Source organism: Rhinopithecus bieti, unplaced genomic scaffold (assembly GCF_001698545.2).
Source record: "Rhinopithecus bieti isolate Rb0 unplaced genomic scaffold, ASM169854v2 scaffold_7673, whole genome shotgun sequence".
NCBI lineage: Eukaryota > Metazoa > Chordata > Mammalia > Primates > Cercopithecidae > Rhinopithecus > Rhinopithecus bieti.
This window is the reverse complement of record NW_016806375.1, coordinates 515838-524047: the sequence shown is the minus strand read 5'-3', so window position 1 is coordinate 524047 and position 8210 is coordinate 515838.

Here is an 8210-nt window from a genome sequence, read left to right as displayed (position 1 = left end):
CAAAAAAAAAAAAAAAAAAAAAAAAAAAAATCAGTAGAGTAAACAGACAGACAACCCACAGAGCAGAGAAAAATCTTCACAATCTATACATCTGACAAAGGGAATCTACAAGGAACTCAAATCAGCAAGAAAAAACCAAACAATCCCATCAAAAAATGCACTAAGGACATGAATAGACAATCCTCAAAAGAAGATATACAAATGGCCAAGAAACATATGAAAAATGTTCAACATCACTAATGACCCAGGGAAATGCCAATCAAAACCACAATGTGATACCACCTTACTCCTGCAAGAATGGCCATAATAAAAAAGTTAAAAAATAATAAATGTTGGCATGGATGTGGTGAAGAGGGAACACTTTTACACTGTTGGTGGGAATGTAAACTAGTACAATCACTATGGAAAATGATGTGGAGATTCCATAAAGAACTAAAAGTAGATCTACTATTTGATCCAGCAATCTCATTTCTGGGCATCTACCCAGAGGAAAAGAAGCCACTACGCGAAAGGATACTTGCACACACATGTTTATAGCAGCACAATTTGCAATGGCAAAAATATGGAGCCAGCCCAAATGCCCAGCAATCAATGAGTGGATAAAGAAAATGTGGTATATATATACCATGGAATACTACTCAGCCATAAAAAGGAATGAAATAATGGCATTTGCAGCAACCGGGATGGAATTGGAGACCTTATTATTATTATTATTATTATTATTATTATACTTTAAGTTCTGGGACACATGTGCAGAACACGTAGGTTTGTCACATAGGTATACATGTGCCATGGTGGTTTGGTGCACCCATCAACCCAGCATCTACATTAGGTATTTCTCCTAATGCTATCCCTCCTCTAGCCCCCACCCATTGTAANATTAAAAAATTGTTTGAACTGAACAATAATAGTGACACAACCTATCAAAATCTCTGGGATGCAGCAAAGGTGGTGCCAAGAGGAAGGTTCATAGCCTTAAATGCCTACATCAAAAAATCTGAAAGAGCACAAATAGACAATCTAAGGTCACACCTCAAGAACTAGAGGAACAAGAACAAAGCAAACCCAAACCCAGCAGAAGAAAGGAAATAACCAAGATTGGAGCAGAATTAAATGAAATTGAAACAAGCAAATAAAACAATACAAAAGGTAAATGAAACAAAAAACTGGTTCTTTGAAAGGATAAATAAAATTGATTGACCATTAGTGAGATCAACCAAGAAAAGGAAAGAGAAGATCCAAATAATCTCAATTAGAAATGAAACAGGAACTATTACAACTGATACCACAGAAATACAAAAGATCATTCAAGGCTACTATGCACAACTTTATGCACAGAAACTAGAAAACCTAGAGGAATTGGATAAGTTCCTGGAAATATACGACCCTCCTAGGTTAAACCAGAAAGAAATCAAAACTCTGAAGAGACTAATAACAAGCAGTGAGACTGAAGTGGTAATTAAAAGGTACCAACAAAAAAAAGTCCAGGACCAAATGAATTCACAGCTGAATTCTATGAAACATTTAAAGAAAATTGGTACCAATCCTAGTGACACTATTCCAAAAGATAGAGTGAATCCTTCCTAAATCATTGTATGAAGCCATTATCAACCTAATTTCCAAACCAGGAAAGGACATAACAAAAAATGAAGAAAACTACAGACCATTATCGCTGATGAACATAGATGCAAAATCCTCAACAAAATAGTAGCTAACCAAATCCAACAGCATATCAGAAAGATAATCCACTACGATCAAGTGGGTTTCATACCAGGGATGCAGGGATAGTTTAATATACACAAGTCAATAAATGTGATACACCACATAAACAATTAAAACAAAATCACATGATCATCTCAATAGATACAGAAAAGCATTTGACAAAATTCAGCATCCCTTTATAATTAAAACCCTCAGCAAAATCAGCATTGAAGGGACACGCCTTAAGGTAATAAAAGCCATCTATGAGAAACCCACAGCCAACGTTACATTGAATGGGGGGAAAGTTGAAAGCATTCCCCTTGAGAACTGGAACGAGACAAGAATGCCCACTATCACCACTTCTATTTGACACAGTATTGGAATTCCTAGCCAGAGGAATCAGACAAGAGAAGGAAATAAAAGGCATCCAAATCAGTAAAGAGAAAGTGAAACTCGCTGTTTGCTGATGGCATGATTGGATACCTCGAAAACCCTAAAGACTCATCCAAAGAGCTCCTAAAACTGGTAAACAAATTCAGCAAAGTTTTAGAATACATAATTATTGTACACAAATCAGTAGCCCTGCTATGCACTAACAGCAATCAAGCTGAGAATCAAATCAAGAACTCAACCCCATTTACAATAGCTTGAAAAAAAAAAACACCTTAGGAATACATTTAAGCAAAGAGGTGAAAGATCTCTACAAGGAAAATTACAAAATACTGCTGAAAGAAATCATAGACCACACAAACAAATGGAAGCACATCCTATGCTCATGAATGGGTAGAATGAATACTGTGAAAATGACCGTACTGCCAAAAGCAATATACAAGTTCAATGCAATTCCCATCAAAATACCACTATCATTCTTCACAGAACTAGAAAAAACAATCCCAAAATTCATATGGAACCAAAAGAGCTTACATAGTCAAAGTCAGACTAAGCAAAAGAACAAATCTGTAGGCATTACATTACCTGACTTCAAACTGTACTGTAAGGCTATAGTCACCAAAATAGCATAGTACTGGTATAAAATAGGTATGTAGACCAATGGAACAGGATAGAGAACCCAGAAACAAAGCCAAATACTTACAGTCAACTGATCTTTGACAAAAGCAAACAAAACATAAAGTGGGGCAAGCGCACCCTCTTCAACAAATGACACTGGGATAACTGGCAAGCCACATGTAGAAGAATGAAACTAGATTCTCATCTCTCACCTTATACAAAATCAACTCAACATGGATTAAGGACTTAAATTTAAGATCTGAAATTATAAAATTCTGGAAGATAACATTGGAAAACCCTTCTAGACATTGGTTTAGGCAAATACTTCATAACCAAGAACCCAAAAGCAAATGCAACAAAACCAGAAATAAATAGATGCAGGCCTAATTATAAAGCTTCAGCACAGCAAAAAAAAAAAAAAAAAAAAAAAAAAAAAAAAAAAATCAAGTAGAGTCAAAGCGATCCCCAGAACAACCGCAGCAGACGCCAGCAGAAAATCTTCACAATCCTATACATCTGACAAAGGGGAATCCTAGCAAGGAACGTCAATCAGGCAAGAAACCAAACAATCCCATCAAAAACTGCAGCTAAGGACATGAATTAGCACAATCCTCCAAAAGAACGATATACAAATGGGGCCAAGAAACATATGTGAAAAATGTTCAACCATCAGCTAATACCGCAGGGAAATCTCGCAATCAAAACCACATGTGACTACCCACCTACTCCCTGCATAGAATGGCCCATTAAAAAAAAGTAAAAGATAACTAAATGTTGGCATGGATGTGGTGAACGAGGGAACACTTTAGCACTGTTGGTGGGAATCGTAAACTGTACAATCACTATGGAAATGGCATGTGAGATTCCAATAAAACGAAGCTAAAAGTAGATCTACTATTTGATGCCAGCCATCGCGAGAGTTCTGGGGCATCCTACCCCGAGGGAGAAAGAAGCCAGCTACGGCGAAAGGATACTTGCACAGCACATGTTTAATAGGGCGAGCACAATTTGCAATGGCAAAAATATGGAGCCAGCGCCCAAATGCCCAGCAACTCAATGGTGGAAAAGAAAGATCGTGGTATATGACCCCTCATACCGATGGAATCACTACTCAAGCAGCCAGTAAAAAGGAATGAAATAAATAGGCATTTCGCAGGGCAACCGCGGATGGAAATTGGAGACCTTATTATTAAGTATTGATTACTTATTATTATTATACCTTTCAAGTTTCTGGGAGCACATGTGCAGAACACGTAAGGTTTGTCACATAGGTTAAAACGTGTGGGCCAATGGGGTTTGGTGCAACCATGCCACCAGCATCTACATTCAGGTAATTTCTTCTCCTAATGCTATCCCTCCTCTAGCCCCCCACCCCCTGATAGGCCCCAGTGTGTGATGTTCCCTTTTCCATGTCCATGTGTTCTCATTGTTCAACTCCCACTTATAAATGAGAACATGTGGTGTTTGGTTTTCTGTTCCTGTGTTAGTTTGCTGAGAATGATGGTTTCCAGCTTCATCTATGTCCCTACAAAGACATGAACTCATCCTTTTTTATGGCTTCATAGTATTCCATGGTGTATATGTGCCACATTTTCTTTTCTTTTCTTTTTTGTTTTTGTGACAGAGTCTTGCTCTGTTACCCAGGCTGGAGTGCAATGGCATGATCTTGGCTCACTGCAAGCTCCTCCTCCTGGGTTCACGCCATTCTCCTGCCTCAGCCTCCTGAGTAGCTGGGACTACAGGCACCTGCAAACAGCCCAGCTAATTTTTTGTATTTTTAGTAGAGACGGGGTTTCACTGTGTTAGCCAGGATGGTCTTGATCTCCTGAACTTGTGATCTGCTCACCTCAGCCACCCAAAATGCTGGGATTACAAGTGTGAGCCACTGCACCCGGCCGCCACATTTTCTTTATCCAGTCTATTACTGATGGGCATTTGGGTTGGTTCCAAGACTTTGTTATTGTGAACAGTCCTGCAATAAACATACGTGTACCTGTGTCTTTATAGTAGAATGATTTATAATCCTTTGGGTATATATTCATAATGGGATTGCTGAGTCAAATGGTATTTCTGGTTCTAGATTCTTGAGAAATCGCCACACTGTCTTCCACAATGATTGAACTCCCACCAACAGTGTAAAAGCTTTCCTATTTCTCCACGTCCTCTCCAGCATCTGTTGTTTCCTGACTTTTTAGTGACTGTCATTCTAACTGGTGTGAGATGGTATCTCATGGCTTTGATTTGCATTTCTCTAATGACCAGTGATGTTGAGCTTTTTTTCATATGTATGTTGACCACAGAAATGTCTTCTTTTGAGAAGTGTCTGTTCATATCCTTTGCCCACTTTTTGATGGGATTTTTTTCTCATAAATTTGTTTAAGTTCTTTGTAGATTTTGGATATTAGTCCTTTGTCAGATGGATAGATTACAAAAATTTTCTCCCATTCAGTAGGCTCACTGTGATGATAATTCCTACTGCTATGCAGAAGCTGTTTAGTTTAATTAGATCCCATTTGTCAATTTTGACTTTTGTTGCCATTGCTTTTGGTGTTTTAGTCATGAAATCTTTGCCCATGCCTATGTCCTGAATGATATTGTCTAGGTTTTCTTCTAGGGTTTTTAAGGTTTTAGGTCTTATGTTTAAGTCTTCAAGCCATCTTGAGTTAATTTTTGTATAAGGTATGAGGAAGGGGTCCAGTTTCAGTTTCCTGCATATGGCTAGGCACTTTTCCCAACACTATTTATTAAATATGGAATTCTTTCCCCATTGCTTGTTTTAGTAAGGTTTGTCAAAGATCCGGATGGTTGTAGATGTGTGGCATTATTTCTGAGGCCTCTGTTCTGTTCCATTGGAGAAGACCATTATTCTAAGTGAAACAACTTAGGAATGGAAAGCCAAACATTGTGTGTTCTCATTCATAAGTGGGAGCTAATCTGTGAGGATGTAAAGGTGTAAGAATGATACAATGGACTTTGGAGACTTGGTGGTAAGGGTGGGAGAGGGTTGAGGGATACAATACTACACATTGGGTACAGTGTACACTGTTTAGGTGATGGGTTCACCAAAATCTCAGAAATTACCATTAAAGAATGTATTCATGTAACCAAACACCACCTGTTCCCCAAAAACCTATTGAAGTAAAAAAAAAAATTCAGTCATGCTCTGTCCAATATAACAGTCACTATCCACATGTATTATCAAGTACTTGAAATAGGAAAAGTCAGAATTAACAAGAGCTATAAGTGTAAAATATTTTATAGTATATTTGAAAGACTTAGTGTGAAAAAGAGAATGTAAAATATTAATAGTTTAAAATATATATTACATGTTAAGATGATAACATTTCATGCATATTGGATTAAATGTCATTACAATTTCTTCTATTTCTTTTTACTTATAGAAAAAAAAAAAAACTTCACTGCAAACTGATCTTACTTTCTGGGTTTGGGGAATGCTCTGAGGTCAGACTAGCTCACACCTTGGCTGTAGTAAGGATAGCTTGGAGGGACTCTGGATAGACCAGTGCTACCTCAAGTGTGGTCTGTGAACTAGTTTGCAGTGACCTTAAGACAGAAACTGAGAGTAGGTATCTATAGAAACTTATGGCAAGTTAACATTGCCACAATATTTTTATCGTATTTTATAAAACTGTCAGTCTGCAACAGATTAGAAATTTAAAACAAATAAACAAAACCTGGGTTCTTCACTATGGATAGTTTGGGAAGCATTGGGATAGACAAGTCTAATGATGCATTCACTGCCAATGTCTTCCATTAGTTCCCCTAACTTCTGTGAATCTGTGTTTCATAGTTAGTCATGCTCATCAAAAAAGAGAAGCTATATAAGAGCTAGAGTTAGCCAATTCAGGATAATTCAAAGAATAAAAAACTGTACACCGGTCAAACAGTTATGCAGGTGTTCTAAGGCAAGTTCAGGGAGGACAGAAACCTTGGATGGGGCAGAAGGGTAAAAGTTCACTTGATCTTGATTTTCAGTATGAATACAGACCTTGAAAGCAGGGACTTATGATCCTTCTGACCTTTTGGGTTTCAAGCAGGAGATGTCAGAAAAGTGACTACAGGAATAACTGGCTTGTAGTGGTCAAGCATTCACAGCAACATCACTTTGTGAAAAAATGAAAATTAAAAAAATATTGATAGGGAAAAAAAGAGCCTGAGTCTTTCACAAATGTAATTATCCAAGGCTGCTCTGCCTCCTGACGTAAGGTCATGTAGTAATGCTCACAATCATCAATGGTTATGAAGCTCCCCTATGCATCAAGCTATTGAAGTCATTCATGTGCATTATTTAATTCTTAGAATTCTTTTGAATAGGTATTATTGCAATATTCATTTTAAGAATAGGAAATTCAGACCAGTTAGTTTAATTAAATTGCACAAGATCACTCAGTGAGCAACTGGTGACATCCAGATTGGAGATTTAATCTCACATCTGCAACAAGAGTCTAGTTTTGATTCTTAACCCTAAACCCATACTGTTCCTCTCCCATCCACGTCTTATTTTTTCACCTATATAACTGACTTTTGTCATTCTAAAGAAATACCAAGGCAACTGAATCATAAAATAACAGAAGCAACATTGAACTTGGAGTTAGCATAACTGGGTACCAGACCCAGATTTGTTACCAAATAACTGTATGATGTTAAAGAGATAGAACCCAAATTTTCTCACCTTAAAGATAGTGATAACTATGCTGGTACCATTTATTCATTTCACGGAGTTCTTGAGAGGTTGAAATGAGGTAGTAACTGAAAATTCTTTGGAAACTGTAAAGAGCTATTTATTGACTTAAAGATGTTACCAATTGTTATCTCGGAAAACTGAGATAAGTATGTTCATCTCAGAAGAGATGCAAAATTACTAGATTCTTACAGCATTTTTGTGAAATAGACAGTAATTTTGACTAAGTAAACAATTCCAGACAAGTATCTTTATAAGACCAGAATTATGCAATGATAATAGCCAGAGAAGATACATTCCCTGCCCTCAAAGAGTTTGTCACTCTGTTCAAGCAACACTACTTATATATAGCAAAACTGTAGAAAGCAATACAAGATGGTGGAAATAACCAAGAACTGATGACATGGTATAGACTCAGAGGAGAAAAAATATAACTGAAAGGTGGAATGGTTAGGAAAGGCTTGATGAAAAAGGCAATCCTTGAGCATGAACTAGAAGAGAACTTAGAAATCAGCTCCCACCTTCTGCACATAGGAAATGGAAGCTCAGATAACAGGAAATGATGTGCCCAAGGCCCCACTGCACTGTAGTGGAAAAGGCAGGATCATCTGATAACAAGGCTTCATTCTCATCACTTCTGGAGTTCTATTTTCTTTTTTTTTTGAGACGGAGCCTCGCAATGGTGCGATCTCTGCTCACTGCAACCTCCGCCTCCTGGGTTCAAGCAATTCTCCTGCCTCAGCCTTCCCAGTAGCTGGGATTACAGATGTGCGCCATCACACCCAGCTAATTTTTGTAT